Raw genomic sequence first — 22,585 nt, forward strand, 5'->3', positions numbered from 1 at the left:
GGGTGTCTGAATCAGTAGGGAAAACATAGCATTCTTGGCTAGGGAATCCATCAGGGTTGCGAGTTCTATGTGAGTGTGTTTCCTATGATGGTTTCGCCTTATCGACCTTTTTACGTTCATGAGTGGCGACATCCACACAAGTATGCAGTGCTAAGCATGTAGAGAGATGCAATCTCCTACCCATTGGCTCTGTTCCAAACCTCATTCCTGTGTGCCTTGGAAGTATGTCCAAGGTAGAGAGGATACGCTTTCGGCTCCGGAAGAGGTGCACATTCCTCGTTATTCTTTTCATCATCTATTTTATGGCACGTTTTACACAAGTGGAGTGTAGTGGATCGAGTAGTTGTTATTGAGTCCTCTACGAAGGGTCCTCTACGAAGGGTCAACCGCTCTTCCCATTGAATTTCTTGTACCTACTCTACGAGTTGCTAAACAATTGGATTGGACTAGTCATGAGCTTTCTCAATGCATTGATGAATTGGAAAAGCTTGATGAGACCCTCTTATTGGCAGTAATGGGGATGTATTTCGAGAAGAGACAAAAGCAATGGTATGATCGAAATGTAACAACTGGCCGATTCAAAAAAGGGGACCTTGTGCTCTTGTACACACTTAAGAAGCATAAGCGAAAGATCAAGAAACGTGGCCTAGGACCATTTGTGATTAATGAGCTTACTCCTAGTGGTGCAGGTGCGTTTAGAGACACTAGAAGGTGAGCAAATGCCTAACTTCATTAATGGAAGTCGTCTCAAGAAATACAATGAACCATTAACTCAAGCCATGCTTCAACAAATGCATGCTGTCGACACGCGAAAAGAAGCACATGACCTACTTAAACGTCAGGCTCAAGAAGAAGCTAAAGCTAGAGTTGCAAAAGCCAAGGAGCGTCGCAAGGCTTCTGTGTTGACCTTACAGTTGGCTACTGATGAACAATATGTCGATCCTTTCAATATTCACGTGTGTCTTCATCTTCATGAGACTACCTACTTTGTCTCTGCCTTAATTGACTCTGGTGCAGATTATAATGTTCTCTCATTTGACACATGGGTAGCCTTGGGACAACCAACACTTGTGCACATTCCTATTGACTTACGAAGCTTCTCAGGTGAAGATAACCCTATAGAGGAAAAATGTGTCATCATGGTGTCCATTCAGGATCACCAAATCAGTTCCCTTTTATGTGGCTAGTAAGGCAGTGGTAGAGGTTGTTCTTGGTCAATCATGGTTAAGTGCTACCAATTGTTCATTAGATTGAAAGAATAGACAATACAAATTGCAAATTGATTCTAATTGCATCTTGGGATCTGCTGCTCCACAAGTTTTATCATGTCAAAAGGGTGGTAGTTCTACCTTACACAACCCACTTTCAACAACTGCTCTTCAAGCTCCAAGACAAATGATGTGGATAATCATGAGTCCTCAAGTGAGGACCATGGCTGGCATGTTCCGACTACTCTAGTCACTGCTGAAAGAAGGCCAGGCAAGAAGGAATTGTCAATTTGGCTACCCAAAGATGCGTATAAACTTGTACCATCTAGCCTAGTTGCTAAACCTCCTAAAAAGCATATCTTTTCCAAGCCTAAGCCTCAGATTGTTACTCATTGGGTCCCAAAGCATGTTCTTAAAGCACAAGGCTATTATGAGGGTGCAACAGCACTTTGGCTTCCCAAATGCCAAGGTTTGCTAGAGCCAGAAGAGTGTATCAATAAGATTCTAAAAGCCACTCTTGGTTTTTCATATCAATGGGTGCAAAGGAAATCAACACAACCTCTTCAAGATAGGATAGGTGGTTGTGATAGCACCTACAAATCTCCTTGTGTTGACCTTCCCCAAACATGTATTGAATCACCAGTTGTCCCAACTTCTCCTTGTTACACACTTCCACCATCAACTTGTGTACCTAAGACAAATCCAACTTTACATGAGTCTTCTTTGAGCATAGATTCTAGCACTTCACTGCCTAAATCCTCTTATCTTGCTCAAATTCCTCAACAATTGCTATCCTTCCCACCTCTTAAGAAGGACAGACCCAAAACCAAAGGTAAGGCATTAACACTACAATTGAAGCTCTTTGGTAGATGAGTGTTTGAATAGCCTCACTTTTACTAATGTGGTTCCTTATGCCTTTACAGGATTGTGTTCTTTTTGAGATGATCTTATCTACATTGTTTTTGATAGGGATTGTAATGATGGATATGAGTGTATAAAGTTTGAAGTTTCTAAATTTCATTGTTCTACGCCCAGATACCTCCTGATGGATACTTGGCGAGATACATGTCCACCATGCATTGACCCTGATAGTACTCAACCTGAACATTGCGGGGGTTATAGTGCTCCTCCTTTTCAAACTCATTCTAGGTACTTTTATGCTTCCTTAGGTGAAATTTGCTGTGGGCATCACTTTGTCACTTTATTCTATCAACAGCATCATCCATTTCCACATTGTCAACAAGAGTGTGCACGACTCGTATTAGGGGAAGCTTCACATTTTTGTTGGCTATGCCGCTCTTACTTTCGACGATATGGCACAGGCTTAATGAAACAAATTGTGGGAATTACACCCCAACGCCATAACCTTCTTGATGTGAGAGTACCAGACCGAGGACCAAATCAATGTAGATTACTTGAGGAGGTTCAAGCACAACAATGGAGGGATACATGCATAAATGACTTGCAACCACCTATCTTGCAACCACCTATCTTGCAAGCCCTTCTTCCCCCAGTCTCAACATGTCAATTTTGGATCACTATGAGCACCTATATTGAGCAATTCCAAAATCGGAATTGTCTGCTTAACCTTCCCATAGAACCAATGCCATATTTTAGCAAGGAAGCACTCCTTCCTCTACCACCTTCTCTAGAGGTCAGCTTTTGTACAGGGTTGTCCTTGCATCCTGAAGTGATTGATACCATCTTTCCAGCAGAAGTGGACACGGATCCACCGCCAGTGCAAGGGTAAGCTCATCAACTCCACAATAAGATCAACAAGCCAGGGCACTTTTCTCCCACTGGGTTTTTCCCCTCGGCTATATTCGGTGATTGGCACTAATAACAAATTTGATTCTTTTCTTTTCTTTTCTTGTTTGTTAATAAGACATTTTACAGAGATCTCAGCTAAACAAGAGCATATAAATACGCCCCAATAATCCACCTACCGTGCACACAAATTAGGAAGGGGGGAGACATGCAATGCCTATGAAGAGCAAAGAGAAGCAATCTGCACATCAGCAATGCACCAAGACAGACGCATAACATCAACGAGCACTACAACAGGTGTATTCAAATCATAATCTTTTGTTCTTTATGTGCTTTTCACTTTTGCATATATTGTTTGCATGTTCACACACAGTTGGCTAGTTTAAGTTTTAAATTAGTTGTTACTATGTGGTAAGTGATTTCTAGATTCTTAGAGGACTTAGTAGAAGGTATTTCTATTTGAAGATGGTGTAAGAAATATGCCAATGGAGTGTGCCAAGTTCTTATGCTCTCGAAGTATATTAGTTATCCCTAGTGGTAGCTACCTCTTAGGTATGGGCTAGGTGCTACGATTAATAAAAAATTTACGAAACTCATACCCTAAAAAATATATACAAGCGAATCGAGACATGACGTGTCTACGGCCATGTGGAATGCTTGGTAGGATCTTGGGTTGTCTTAGCACCTTGGGGCCGATGCCTTGGTTTCCATGGGGTGAACACTGACGTCTAAAAGATTAAGAAGAAGACCTTCAAGGACTCTATTGCCTTGATAGATGCTGATAGGACTCTTGGGTACATTATGAGCCCTCGAGACCGATGCCCTCATCTTCATGGGGTACTCCTTATGTCAAAAAGAAAGAAAAGGGTCTGTCGCCCTTGAGATACTTACCGGCCTTTAGATTCTCTTGGCAGAGGTCTCTTGGCCATTGCTTGGGTCTCATTGGGATGGAACCTTCCTCTTTATCAAGATAAAAATAATAATTCTCTTTAATCTTCTGCTCTTTACACACACACACACACGCGCGTACAAAAAAAAGAAAAAAAGAAAGAAAGAAAGAAAGAAAGGTCCAATCACCATTGCTTATATTTAGGAGTAGGGTTGCCACTTAGGAATAACTTAAACACTTGTAGGACATTGAGACTGTGGTCATCATAACCTGCGGTGTACAAGCACACTTGCCTTTGCATAGCACTATCTACCACTTAGTCTCACTTTGACTAGTCTTTACTCACTTCTTTTAGCACTCTTTATTAAAACTCTAATCGGCCTTTCACTTGCATGCTCACATGCTCACATGTGAGATTATCATTGCTGGTTTTTTTTAATGGCATCCAATGGCATCCCATCGCATCCAATTACATCCAATTACATCCAATGGCATCCCATCGCATCCAATTACATCCAATGGCATCCCATCGCATCCAATTACATCCAATTACATCCAATGGCATCCAATTACATCCAATTACATCCAATTACATCCCATCGCATCCAATTACATCCAATTACATCGCATCCAATTACATCCAATTACATCCAATGGCATCCCATCGCATCCAATTACATCCAATGGCATCCAATTACATCAAATTACATCCAATGGCATCCAATTACATCCAATTACATCCAATTACATCCAATGGCATCCAATTACATCCAATTATATCCCATCGCATCCAATTACATCCAATTACATCCAATTACATCCAATTACATCCAATGGCATCCAATTACATCCAATTACATCCAATGGCATCCAATTACATCCAATTACATCCAATTACATCCAATTACATCCCATCGCATCCAATTACATCCAATTACATCCAATTACATCCCATCGCATCCAATTACATCCAATTACATCCAATCGCATCCAATTACATCCAATTACATCCAATTACATCCCATCGCATCCAATTACATCCAATTACATCCAATTACATCCCATCGCATCCAATTACATCCAATCGCATCCAATTACATCCAATCGCATCCAATTACATCCAATTACATCCCATCGCATCCAATTACATCCAATTACATCCAATGGCATCCCATCGCATCCCATCGCATCCAATTACATCCAATTACATCCAATTACATCCAATGGCATCCAATGGCATCCAATGGCATCCCATCGCATCCAATTACATCCCATCGCATCCAATTACATCCAATTACATCCAATTACATCCCATCGCATCCAATTACATCCAATGGCATCCCATCGCATCCAATGGCATCCCATCGCATCCAATTACATCCCATCGCATCCAATTACATCCAATCGCATCCCATCGCATCCAATTACATCCAATTACATCCCATCGCATCCAATTACATCCAATTACATCCCATCGCATCCAATTACATCCAATCGCATCCAATCGCATCCAATTACATCCAATCGCATCCAATTACATCCAATCGCATCCAATTACATCCAATTACATCCAATCGCATCCAATGGCATCCCATCACATCCAATTACATCCCATCGCATCCAATTACATCCAATTACATCCAATTACATCCAATGGCATCCCATCACATCCAATCACATCCAATTACATCCAATGGCATCCCATCGCATCCAATTACATCCAATTACATCCAATTACATCCAATGGCATCCAATTACATCCAATTACATCCAATTACATCCAACGGCATCCCATCGCATCCAATTACATCCAATTATATCCCATCGCATCCAATTACATCCAATTACATCCAATGGCATCCAATTACATCCAATTACATCCAATTACATCCAATTATATCCAATTACATCCAATTACATCCAATTACATCCAATGTCATCCAATTACATCCAATGGCATCCCATCGCATCCCATCGCATCCAATTACATCCAATGGCATCCAATTACATCCAATGGCATCCCATCGCATCCCATCGCATCCAATTACATCCAATGGCATCCAATTACATCCAATGGCATCCCATCGCATCCAATTACATCCAATTACATCCAATGGCATCCCATCGCATCCAATGGCATCCAATTACATCCAATGGCATCCCATCGCATCCAATGGCATCCCATGGCATCCAATGGCATCCCATCGCATCCAATTACATCCAATGGCATCCCATCGCATCCAATTACATCCAATTACATCCAATGGCATCCCATCGCATCCAATTACATCCAATGGCATCCCATCGCATCCAATTACATCCAATGGCATCCCATCGCATCCAATTACATCCAATGGCATCCCATCGCATCCCATCGCATCCAATTACATCCAATTACATCCAATTACATCCAATTACATCCAATGGCATCCCATCGCATCCAATTACATCCAATGGCATCCCATCGCATCCAATTACATCCAATGGCATCCCATCGCATCCAATGGCATCCAATCGCATCCAATCGCATCCATCCAATCGCATCCAATCGCATCCATCCAATCGCATCCAATTACATCCAATCGCATCCAATTACATCCAATTACATCCAATGGCATCCAATTACATCCAATTACATCCCATCGCATCCAATTACATCCAATTACATCCAATTACATCCAATTACATCCAATGGCATCCAATTACATCCAATTACATCCAATTACATCCAATTATATCCAATTACATCCCATCGCATCCAATTACATCCAATTACATCCAATTACATCCAATTACATCCCATCGCATCCAATTACATCCAATTACATCCAATTACATCCCATCGCATCCAATTACATCCAATTACATCCAATTACATCCAATTACATCCCATCGCATCCAATTACATCCAATTACATCCCATAGCATCCAATTACATCCAATCGCATCCAATTACATCCAATTACATCCAATTACATCCCATCGCATCCAATTACATCCAATTACATCCCATCGCATCCAATTACATCCAATCGCATCCAATTACATCCAATTACATCCAATTACATCCCATCGCATCCAATTACATCCAATTACATCCAATTACATCCAATGGCATCCCATCGCATCCAATTACATCCAATTACATCCAATTACATCCAATGGCATCCAATGGCATCCCATCGCATCCAATTACATCCCATCGCATCCAATTACATCCAATTACATCCCATCGCATCCAATTACATCCAATTACATCCTATCGCATCCAATTACATCCAATTACATCCAATGGCATCCCATCGCATCCAATTACATCCCATCGCATCCAATTACATCCAATCGCATCCCATCGCATCCAATTACATCCAATCGCATCCCATCGCATCCAATTACATCCAATTACATCCCATCGCATCCAATTACATCGAATCGCATCCAATCGCATCCAATTACATCCAATCGCATCCAATCGCATCCAATCGCATACAATGGCATCCCATCGCATCCAATTACATCCCATCGCATCCAATTACATCCAATTACATCCAATTACATCCAATTACATCCAATGGCATCCCATCACATCCAATTACATCCAATTACATCCAATTACATCCAATGGCATCCAATTACATCCAATTACATCCAATTACATCCAATTACATCCAATGGCATCCCATCGCATCCAATGACATCCAATTACATCCAATGGCATCCCATCGCATCCAATTACATCCAATTACATCCAATTACATCCAATGGCATCCAATTACATCCAATTACATCCAATGGCATCCCATCGCATCCAATTATATCCCATCGCATCCAATTACATCCAATTACATCCAATGGCATCCAATTACATCCAATTACATCCAATTACATCCAATTACATCCAATTACATCCAATGGCATCCAATTACATCCAATGGCATCCCATCGCATCCCATCGCATCCAATTACATCCAATGGCATCCAATTACATCCAATGGCATCCCATCGCATCCCATCGCATCCAATTACATCCAATGGCATCCAATTACATCCAATGGCATCCCATCGCATCCAATTACATCCAATTACATCCAATGGCATCCCATCGCATCCAATGGCATCCAATTACATCCAATGGCATCCCATCGCATCCAATGGCATCCCATCGCATCCAATTACATCCAATGGCATCCAATTACATCCAATGGCATCCCATCGCATCCCATCGCATCCAATTACATCCAATGGCATCCAATTACATCCAATGGCATCCCATCGTATCCAATTACATCCAATTACATCCAATGGCATCCCATCGCATCCAATGGCATCCAATTACATCCAATGGCATCCCATCGCATCCAATGGCATCCCATCGCATCCAATTACATCCAATGGCATCCCATCGCATCCAATTACATCCAATGGCATCCCATCGCATCCAATTACATCTAATGGCATCCCATCGCATCCCATCGCATCCAATTACATCCAATTACATCCAATTACATCCAATTACATCCCATCGCATCCAATTACATCCAATGGCATCCCATCGCATCCAATTACATCCAATGGCATCCAATTATATCCCAATGGCATCCAATTACATCCAATCGCATCCAATCGCATCCAATCGCATCCAATCGCATCCAATCGCATCCAATGACATCCAATCGCATCCAATTACATCCAATTACATCCAATGGCATCCAATTACATCCAATGGCATCCAATTACATCCAATGGCATCCAATCGCATCCAATTACATCCAATGGCATCCAATCGCATCCAATGGCATCCAATCGCATCCAATTGCATCCATCGCATCCAATTGCATCCATCGCATCCAATCGCATCCAATTGCATCCAAGTACATCCAATCGCATCCAATTGCATCCAATTACATCCAATGGCATCCAATCGCATCCAATGGCATCCAATGGCATCCAATCGCATCCAATGGCATCCAATCGCATCCAATTACATCCAATCGCATCCAATTACATCCAATGGCATCCAATTACATCCAATGGCATCCAATGGCATCCAATGGCATCCAATTACATCCAATTACATCCAATCGCATCCAATCGCATCCAATTACATCCAATGGCATCCAATTACATCCAATCGCATCCAATCGCATCCAATCGCATCCAATGGCATCCAATTACATCCAATGGCATCCAATTACATCCAATTACATCCAATTACATCCAATTACATCCAATTACATCCAATTACATCCAATGGCATCCAATGGCATCCCATCGCATCCAATTACATCCAATGGCATCCCATCGCATCCATCCAATTACATCCAATCGCATCCAATTACATCCAATTACATCCAATTACATCCAATTACATCCAATCGCATCCAATTACATCCAATCGCATCCAATCGCATCCAATCACATCCAATCGCATCCAATTACATCCAATCGCATCCAATCGCATCCAATTACATCCAATCGCATCCAATCGCATCCAATCGCATCCAATGACATCCAATCGCATCCAATCGCATCCAATCACATCCAATCGCATCCAATTACATGCAATCGCATCCAATCGCATCCAATTACATCCAATCGCATCCAATCGCATCCAATTACATCCAATTACATCCAATTACATCCAATCGCATCCAATCGCATCCAATCGCATCGAATTACATCCAATCGCATCCAATCGCATCCAATCGCATCCAATGACATCCAATCGCATCCAATCGCATCCAATCGCATCCAATCGCATCCAATGACATCCAATCACATCCAATCGCATCCAATTACATCCAATCGCATCCAATTACATCCAATTACATCCAATGGCATCCAATGGCATCCAATGGCATCCAATGGCACCAAATCGCATCCAATGGCATCCAATGGCATCCAATGGCATCCCATCGCATCCCATCGCATCCAATTACATCCAATGGCATCCAATTACATCCAATGGCCTCCCATCGCATCCCATCGCATCCAATTACATCCAATGGCATCCAATTACATCCAATGGCATCCGTCGCATCCCATCGCATCCAATTACATCCAATGGCATCCAATTACATCCAATGGCATCCAATTACATCCAATGGCATCCCATCGCATCCAATTACATCCAATGGCATCCCATTGCATCGCATCCAATTACATCCAATTACATCCAATTACATCCCATCGCATCCAATTACATCCAATTACATCCCATCGCATCCAATTACATCCAATTACATCCAATTACATCCCATCGCATCCAATTACATCCAATTACATCCCATCGCATCCAATTACATCCAATCGCATCCAATTACATCCAATTACATCCAATTACATCCCATCGCATCCAATTACATCCAATTACATCCAATTACATCCCATCGCATCCAATTACATCCAATCGCATCCAATTACATCCAATTACATCCAATTATATCCCATCGCATCCAATTACATCCAATTACATCCAATGGCATCCCATCGCATCCAATTACATCCAATTACATCCAATGGCATCCAATGGCATCCCATCGCATCCAATTACATCCCATCGCATCCAATTTTATCCAATTACATCCAATTACATCCCATCGCATCCAATTACATCCAATTACATCCTATCGCATCCAATTACATCCAATTACATCCAATGGCATCCCATCGCATCCAATTACATCCCATCGCATCCAATTACATCCCATCGCATCCAATTACATCCAATCGCATCCCATCGCATCCAATTACATCCCATCGCATCCTATTACATCCAATTACATCCCATCGCATCCAATTACATCCAATCGCATCCAATCGCATCCAATTACATCCAATCGCATCCAATTACATCCAATCGCATCCAATCGCATCCCATCGCATCCAATTACATCCAATCGCATCCAATTACATCCAATCGCATCCAATTACATCCAATTTCATCCAATTACATCCAATTACATCCAATGGCATCCCATCACATCCAATTACATCCAATTACATCCAATTACATCCAATGGCATCCAATTACATCCAATTACATCCAATGGCATCCCATCGCATCCAATTACATCCAATGACATCCAATTACATCCAATGGCATCCCATCGCATCCAATTACATCCAATTACATCCAATGGCATCCAATTACATCCAATCACATCCAATGGCATCCCATCGCATCCAATTATATCCCATCGCATCCAATTACATCCAATTACATCCAATGGCATCCAATTACATCCAATTACAGCAAATTATATCCAATTACATCCAATGGCATCCAATTACATCCAATGGCATCCAATTACATCCAATTACATCCCATCGCATCCAATTACATCCAATCGCATCCAATTACATCCAATCGCATCCAATCGCATCCAATGGCATCCAATCGCATCCAATCGCATCCCATCGCATCCAATTACATCCAATTACATCCCATCGCATCCAATTACATCCAATTACATCCCATCGCATCCAATTACATCCAATCGCATCCAATCGCATCCAATCGCATCCAATTACATCCAATCGCATCCAATTACATCCCATCGCATCCAATTACATCCAATCGCATCCAATTACATCCAATTACATCCAATCGCATCCAATGGCATCCCATCGCATCCAATTACATCCCATCGGATCCAATTACATCCAATTACATCCAATTACATCCAATTACATCCAATGGCATCCCATCACATCCAATCACATCCAATTACATCCAATGGCATCCCATCGCATCCAATTACATCCAATTACATCCAATGGCATCCAATTACATCCAATTACATCCAATGGCATCCCATCGCATCCAATTACATCCAATTATATCCCATCGCATCCAATTACATCCAATTACATCCAATGGCATCCAATTACATCCAATTACATCCAATTACATCCAATTACATCCAATTACATCCAATGGCATCCAATTACATCCAATGGCATCCCATCGCATCCCATCGCATCCAATTACATCCAATGGCATCCCATCGCATCCAATTACATCCAATGGCATCCCATCGCATCCAATTACATCAAATGGCATCCCATCGCATCCAATTACATCCAATGGCATCCAATCGCATCCAATGGCATCGAATCGCATCCAATGGCATCCAATCGCATCCAATCGCATCCAATCGCATCCATCCAATCGCATCCAATCGCATCCATCCAATCGCATCCAATTACATCCAATCGCATCCAATCGCATCCAATTACATCCAATTACATCCAATGGCATCCAATTACATCCAATTACATCCAATTACATCCAATTACATCCCATCGCATCCAATTACATCCAATTACATCCAATTACATCCAATGGCATCCAATTACATCCAATCGCATCCAATTACATCCAATCGCATCCATCCAATCGCATCCAATTACATCCAATCGCATCCAATTACATCCAATCGCATCCAATTACATCCAATTACATCCAATGGCATCCAATTACATCCAATTACATCCCATCGCATCCAATTACATCCAATTACATCCAATGGCATCCAATTACATCCAATTACATGCAATGATATCCAATTACATCCAATTATATCCAATTACATCCCATCGCATCCAATTACATCCAATTACATCCAATTACATCCCATCGCATCCAATTACATCCAATTACATCCAATTACATCCCATCGCATCCAATTACATCCAATTACATCCAATTACATCCCATCGCATCCAATTACATCCAATTACATCCAATTACATCCCATCGCATCCAATTACATCCCATCGCATCCAATTACATCCCATCGCATCCAATTACATCCAATTACATCCAATTACATCCAATCGCATCCAATTACATCCCATCGCATCCAATTACATCCCATCGCATCCAATTACATCCAATTACATCCAATTACATCCAATGGCATCCCATCGCATCCAATTACATCCAATTACATCCAATTACATCCAATGGCATCCAATGGCATCCCATCGCATCCAATTACATCCCATCGCATCCAATGGCATCCAATGGCATCCAATGGCATCCCATCGCATCCAATTACATCCCATCGCATCCAATTACATCCAATTACATCCCATCGCATCCAATTACATCCAATTACATCCTATCGCATCCAATTACATCCAATTACATCCAATGGCATCCCATCGCATCCAATTACATCCCATCGCATCCAATTACATCCCATCGCATCCAATTACATCCAATCGCATCCCATCGCATCCAATTACATCCAATTACATCCCATCGCATCCAATTACATCCAATTACATCCCATCGCATCCAATTACATCCAATCGCATCCAATCGCATCCAATTACATCCAATCGCATCCAATTACATCCAATCGCATCCAATCGCATCCAATCGCATCCAATGGCATCCCATCGCATCCAATTACATCCCATCGCATCCAATTTCATCCAATTACATCCAATTACATCCAATGGCATCCCATCACATCCAATTACATCCAATTACATCCAATTACATCCAATGGCATCCAATTACATCCAATTACATCCAATTACATCCAATGGCATCCCATCGCATCCAATTACATCCAATGACATCCAATTACATCCAACGGCATCCCATCGCATCCAATTACATCCAATTACATCCAATTACATCCAATGGCATCCAATTACATCCAATTACATCCAATTACATCCAATGGCATCCAATTACATCCAATTACATCCAATTACATTCAATTATATCCAATTACATCCAATTACATCCAATGGCATCCAATTACATCCAATGGCATCCCATCGCATCCCATCGCATCCAATTACATCCAATGGCATCCAATTACATCCAATTACATCCAATTACATCCAATTACATCCAATGGCATCCCATCGCATCCAATTACATCCAATGGCATCCCATCGCATCCAATTACATCCAATGGCATCCAATGGCATCCAATGGCATCCAATCGCATCCAATCGCATCCAATCGTATCCAATCGCATCCATCCAATCGCATCCAATCGCATCCATCCAATCGCATCCAATTACATCCAATCGCATCTAATTACATCCAATCGCATGCAATTACATCCAATTACATCCAATGGCATCCAATTACATACAATTACATCCAATTACATCCAATTACATCCCATCGCATCCAATTACATCCAATTACATCCAATTACATCCAATTACATCCAATTACATCCAATGGCATCCCATCGCATCCAATTACATCCAATGACATCCAATTACATCCAATGGCATCCCATCGCATCCAATTACATCCAATTACATCCAATGGCATCCAATTACATCCAATTACATCCAATGGCATCCCATCGCATCCAATTACATCCAATTATATCCCATCGCATCCAATTACATCCAATTACATCCAATGGCATCCAATTACATCCAATTACATCCAATTATATCCAATTACATCCAATTACATCCAATTACATCCAATGGCATCCAATTACATCCAATGGCATCCCATCGCATCCCATCGCATCCAATTACATCCAATGGCATCCAATTACATCCAATGGCATCCCATCGCATCCCATCGCATCCAATTACATCCAATGGCATCCAATTACATCCAATGGCATCCCATCGCATCCAATTACATCCAATTACATCCAATGGCATCCCATCGCATCCAATGGCATCCAATTACATCCAATGGCATCCCATCGCATCCAATGGCATCCCATCGCATCCAATTACATCCAATGGCATCCCATCGCATCCAATTACATCCAATTAAATCCAATGGCATCCCATCGCATCCAATTACATCCAATGGCATCCCATCGCATCCAATTACATCCAATGGCATCCCATCGCATCCCATCGCATCCAATTACATCCAATTACATCCAATTACATCCAATGGCATCCCATCGCATCCAATTACATCCAATGGCATCCCATCGCATCCAATTACATCCAATGGCATCCAATCGCATCCAATGGCATCCAATCGCATCCAATCGCATCCATCCAATCGCATCCAATCGCATCCATCCAATCGCATCCAATTACATCCAATCGCATCCAATTACATCCAATCGCATCCAATTACATCCAATTACATCCAATGGCATCCAATTACATCCAATTACATCCAATTACATCCCATCGCATCCAATTACATCCAATTACATCCAATTACATCCAATGGCATCCAATTACATCCAATTACATCCAATTACATCCAATTACATCCAATTATATCCAATTACATCCCATCGCATCCAATTACATCCAATTACATCCCATCGCATCCAATTACATCCAATTACATCCAATTACATCCAATTACATCCCATCGCATCCAATTACATCCAATTACATCCCATCGCATCCAATTACATCCAATCGCATCCAATTACATCCAATTACATCCCATCGCATCCAATTACATCCAATTACATCCCATCGCATCCAATTACATCCAATTACATCCAATTACATCCAATGGCATCCCATCGCATCCAATTACATCCAATTACATCCAATTACATCCAATTACATCCAATGGCATCCAATTACATCCAATTACATCCAATTACATCCATCGCATCCAATTACATCCAATTACATCCAATTACATCCATCGCATCCAATTACATCCAATGGCATCCCATCGCATCCAATTACATCCAATCGCATCCCATCGCATCCAATTACATCCAATTACATCCCATCGCATCCAATTACATCCAATTACATCCCATCGCATCCAATTACATCGAATCGCATCCAATCGCATCCAATTACATTAAATCGCATCCAATCGCATCCAATTACATCCAATCGCATCCAATCGCATACAATGGCATCCCATCGCATCCAATTACATCCCATCGCATCCAATTACATCCAATTTCATCCAATTACATCCAATTACATCCAATTACATCCAATGGCATCCCATCACATCCAATTACATCCAATTACATCCAATTACATCCAATTACATCCAATGGCATCCAATTACATCCAATTACATCCAATGGCATCCCATCGCATCCAATTACATCCAATGACATCCAATTACATCCAATGGCATCCCATCGCATCCAATTACATCCAATGGCATCCAATTACATCCAATTACATCCAATGGCATCCCATCGCATCCAATTATATCCCATCGCATCCAATTACATCCAATGGCATCCAATTACATCCAATTATATCCAATTACATCCAATTACATCCAATTACATCCAATGGCATCCAATTACATCCAATGGCATCCCATCGCATCCCATCGCATCCAATTACATCCAATGGCATCCAATTACATCCAATGGCATCCCATCGCATCCCATCGCATCCAATTACATTTAATGGCATCCAATTACATCCAATGGCATCCCATCGCATCCAATTACATCCAATTACATCCAATGGCATCCCATCGCATCCAATGGCATCCAATTACATCCAATGGCATCCCATCGCATCCAATGGCATCCCATCGCATCCAATTACATCCAATGGCATCCAATTACATCCAATGGCATCCCATCGCATCCCATCGCATCCAATTACATCCAATGGCATCCAATTACATCCAATGGCATCCCATCGCATCCAATTACATCCAATTACATCCAATGGCATCCCATCGCATCGAATGGCATCCAATTACATCCAATGGCATCCCATCGCATCCAATGGCATCCCATCGCATCCAATTACATCCAATGGCATCCCATCGCATCCAATTACATCCAATTACATCCAATGGCATCCCATCGCATCAAATTACATCCAATGGCATCCCATCGCATCCAATTACATCCAATGGCATCCCATCGCATCCCATCGCATCCAATTACATCCAATTACATCCAATTACATCCCATCGCACCCATTACATCCAATGGCATCCCATCGCATCCAATTACATCCAATGGCATCCAATTATATCCCAATGGCAGCCAATTACATCCAATGGCATCCAATCGCATCCAATGGCATCCAATCGCATCCAATCGCATCCAATCGCATCCATCCAATCGCATCCAATCGCATCCAATTACATCCAATCGCATCCAATTGCATCCAATTACATCCAATCGCATCCAATCGCATCCAATCGCATCCAATTACATCCAATGGCATCCAATTACATCCAATGGCATCCAATCGCATCCAATGGCATCCAATGGCATCCAATCGCATCCAATGGCATCCAATCGCATCCAATGGCATCCATCGCATCCAATTGCATCCATCGCATCCAATCGCATCCAATTGCATCAAATTACATCCAATCGCATCCAATGGCATCCAATCGCATCCAATGGCATCCAATCGCATCCAATGGCATCCAATTACATCCAATCGCATCCAATTACATCCAATCGCATCCAATTACATCCAATGGCATCCAATTACATCCAATCGCATCCAATCGCATCCAATCGCATCCAATTACATCCAATCGCATCCAATCGCATCCAATCGCATCCAATGGCATCCAATTACATCCAATTACATCCAATTACATCCAATTACATCCAATGGCATCCAATGGCATCCCATCGCATCCAATTACATCCAATGGCATCCCATCGCATCCATCCAATTACATCCAATCGCATCCAATTACATCCAATTACATCCAATTACACCCAATTACATCCAATCGCATCCAATTACATCCAATCGCATCCAATGACATCCAATTACATCCAATCGCATCCAATTACATCCAATCGCATCCAATCGCATCCAATTACATCCAATCGCATCCAATCGCATCCAATCGCATCCAATGACATCCAATCGCATCCAATCGCATCCAATCACATCCAATCCCATCCAATCGCATCCAATCGCATCCAATCGCATCCAATCGCATCCAATCGCATCCAATTACATCCAATTACATCCAATTACATCCAATCGCATCCAATCGCATCCAATCGCATCCAATTACATCCAATCGCATCCAATCGCATCCAATCGCATCCAATCGCATCCAATGACATCCAATCGCATCCAATCGCATCCAATCGCATCCAATGACATCCAATCGCATCCAATGACATCCAATCACATCCAATCGCATCCAATTACATCCAATCGCATCCAATCGCATCCAATTACATCCAATGGCATCCAATGGCATCCAATGGCATCCAATGGCACCAAATCGCATCCAATGGCATCCAATGGCATCCAATGGCATCCCATCGCATCCCATCGCATCCAATTACATCCAATGGCATCCAATTACATCCAATGGCATCCCATCGCATCCCATCGCATCCAATTACATCCAATGGCATCCAATTACATCCAATGGCATCCCGTCGCATCCCATCGCATCCAATTACATCCAATGGCATCCAATTACATCCAATGGCATCCAATTACATCCAATGGCATCCCATCGCATCCAATTACATCCAATGGCATCCCATTACATCGCATCCAATTACATCCAATTACATCCAATTACATCCCATCGCATCCAATTACATCCAATTACATCCAATTACATCCCATCGCATCCAATTACATCCAATTACATCCAATTACATCCCATCGCATCCAATTACATCCAATTACATCCCATCGCATCCAATTACATCCAATCGCATCCAATTACATCCAATTACATCCAATTAAATCCCATCGCATCCAATTACATCCAATTACATCCAATTACATCCAATTACATCCAATTACATCCCATCGCATCCAATTACATCCCATCGCATCCAATTACATCCAATCGCATCCAATTACATCCAATTACATCCAATGGCATCCCATCGCATCCAATTACATCCAATTACATCCAATTACATCCAATGGCATCCAATTACATCCAATGGCATCCAATTACATCCAATTATATCCAATTACATCCAATTACATCCAATTACATCCAATGGCATCCAATTACATCCAATGGCATCCCATCGCATCCCATCGCATCCAATTACATCCAATGGCATCCAATTACATCCAATGGCATCCCATCGCATCCCATCGCATCCAATTACATTTAATGGCATCCAATTACATCCAATGGCATCCCATCGCATCCAATTACATCCAATTACATCCAATGGCATCCCATCGCATCCAATGGCATCCAATTACATCCAATGGCATCCCATCGCATCCAATGGCATCCCATCGCATCCAATTACATCCAATGGCATCCAATTACATCCAATGGCATCCCATCGCATCCCATCGCATCCAATTACATCCAATGGCATCCAATTACATCCAATGGCATCCCATCGCATCCAATTACATCCAATTACATCCAATGGCATCCCATCGCATCCAATGGCATCCAATTACATCCAATGGCATCCCATCGCATCCAATGGCATCCCATCGCATCCAATGGCATCCCATCGCATCCAATTACATCCAATTACATCCAATGGCATCCCATCGCATCCAATTACATCCAATGGCATCCCATCGCATCCAATTACATCCAATGGCATCCCATCGCATCCCATCGCATCCAATTACATCCAATTACATCCAATTACATCCCATCGCACCCATTACATCCAATGGCATCCCATCGCATCCAATTACATCCAATGGCATCCAATTATATCCCAATGGCAGCCAATTACATCCAATGGCATCCAATCGCATCCAATGGCATCCAATCGCATCCAATCGCATCCAATCGCATCCAATCGCATCCAATTACATCCAATCGCATCCAATCGCATCCAATTACATCCAATCGCATCCAATGACATCCAATCGCATCCAATCGCATCCAATCGCATCCAATTACATCCAATGGCATCCAATTACATCCAATGGCATCCAATCGCATCCAATGGCATCCAATGGCATCCAATCGCATCCAATGGCATCCAATCGCATCCAATTGCATCCATCGCATCCAATTGCATCCATCGCATCCAATCGCATCCAATTGCATCCAATCGCATCCAATTGCATCCAATTGCATCCAATCGCATCCAATGGCATCCAATCGCATCCAATGGCATCCAATCGCATCCAATGGCATCCAATTACATCCAATCGCATCCAATTACATCCAATCGCATCCAATTACATCCAATGGCATCCAATTACATCCAATCGCATCCAATCGCATCCAATCGCATCCAATTACATCCAATCGCATCCAATCGCATCCAATCGCATCCAATGGCATCCAATTACATCCAATTACATCCAATTACATCCAATTACATCCAATTACATCCAATGGCATCCAATGGCATCCCATCGCATCCAATTACATCCAATGGCATCCCATCGCATCCATCCAATTACATCCAATCGCATCCAATTACATCCAATTACATCCAATTACATCCAATTACATCCAATCGCATCCAATTACATCCAATCGCATCCAATGACATCCAATTACATCCAATCGCATCCAATTACATCCAATCGCATCCAATCGCATCCAATTACATCCAATCGCATCCAATCGCATCCAATCGCATCCAATCGCATCCAATGACATCCAATCGCATCCAATCGCATCCAATCGCATCCAATCGCATCCAATCGCATCCAATCGCATCCAATCGCATCCAATCGCATCCAATCGCATCCAATTACATCCAATTACATCCAATCGCATCCAATCGCATCCAATCGCATCCAATCGCATCCAATCGCATCCAATTACATCCAATCGCATCCAATCGCATCCAATCGCATCCAATCGCATCCAATGACATCCAATCGCATCCAATCGCATCCAATCGCATCCAATGACATCCAATCGCATCCAATGACATCCAATCACATCCAATCGCATCCAATTACATCCAATCGCATCCAATCGCATCCAATTACATCCAATGGCATCCAATGGCATCCAATGGCATCCAATGGCACCAAATCGCATCCAATGGCATCCAATGGCATCCAATGGCATCCCATCGCATCCCATCGCATCCAATTACATCCAATGGCATCCAATTACATCCAATGGCATCCCATCGCATCCCATCGCATCCAATTACATCCAATGGCATCCAATTACATCCAATGGCATCCCGTCGCATCCCATCGCATCCAATTACATCCAATGGCATCCAATTACATCCAATGGCATCCAATTACATCCAATGGCATCCCATCGCATCCAATTACATCCAATGGCATCCCATTACATCGCATCCAATTACATCCAATTACATCCAATTACATCCCATCGCATCCAATTACATCCAATTACATCCAATTACATCCCATCGCATCCAATTACATCCAATTACATCCAATTACATCCCATCGCATCCAATTACATCCAATTACATCCCATCGCATCCAATTACATCCAATCGCATCCAATTACATCCAATTACATCCAATTACATCCCATCGCATCCAATTACATCCAATTACATCCAATTACATCCAATTACATCCAATTACATCCCATCGCATCCAATTACATCCAATCGCATCCAATTACATCCCATCGCATCCAATTACATCCAATTACATCCAATGGCATCCCATCGCATCCAATTACATCCAATTACATCCAATTACATCCAATTACATCCAATGGCATCCAATGGCATCCCATCGCATCCAATTACATCCCATCGCATCCAATTACATCCAATTACATCCAATTACATCCCATCGCATCCAATTACATCCAATTACATCCTATCGCATCCAATTACATCCAATTACATCCAATGGCATCCCATCGCATCCAATTACATCCCATCGCATCCAATTACATCCCATCGCATCCAATTACATCCAATCGCATCCCATCGCATCCAATTACATCCCATCGCATCCAATTACATCCAATTACATCCCATCGCATCCAATTACATCCAATCGCATCCAATCGCATCCAATTACATCCAATCGCATCCAATTACATCCAAACGCATCCAATCGCATCCCATCGCATCCAATTACATCCAATCGCATCCAATTACATCCAATTTCATCCAATTACATCCAATTACATCCAATTACATCCAATTACATCCAATGGCATCCCATCACATCCAATTACATCCAATTACATCCAATTACATCCAATGGCATCCAATTACATCCAATTACATCCAATGGCATCCCATCGCATCCAATTACATCCAATGACATCCAATTACATCCAATGGCATCCCATCGCATCCAATTACATCCAATTACATCCAATTACATCCAATGGCATCCAATTACATCCAATTACATCCAATTACATCCAATGGCATCCCATCGCATCCAATTATATCCCATCGCATCCAATTACATCCAATTTCATCCAAAGGCATCCAATTACATCCAATTACATCCAATTACATCCAATTACATCCAATTATATCCAATTACATCCAATTACATCCAATTACATCCAATGGCATCCAATTACATCCAATGGCATCCCATCGCATCCCATCGCATCCAATTACATCCAATGGCATCCAATTACATCCAATGGCATCCCATCGCATCCCATCGCATCCAATTACATCCAATGGCATCCAATTACATCCAATCGCATCCCATCGCATCCAATTACATCCAATTACATCCCATCGCATCCAATTACATCCAATTACATCCCATCGCATCCAATTACATCCAATCGCATCCAATTACATCCAATCGCATCCAATCGCATCCAATTACATCCAATCGCATCCAATTACATCCCATCGCATCC

Source organism: Cibotium barometz, chromosome 35 (genome assembly GCF_041138505.1).
Source record: "Cibotium barometz isolate CiBa-2024 chromosome 35, ASM4113850v1, whole genome shotgun sequence".
NCBI classification, from domain to species: Eukaryota; Viridiplantae; Streptophyta; class Polypodiopsida; order Cyatheales; family Cibotiaceae; genus Cibotium; species Cibotium barometz.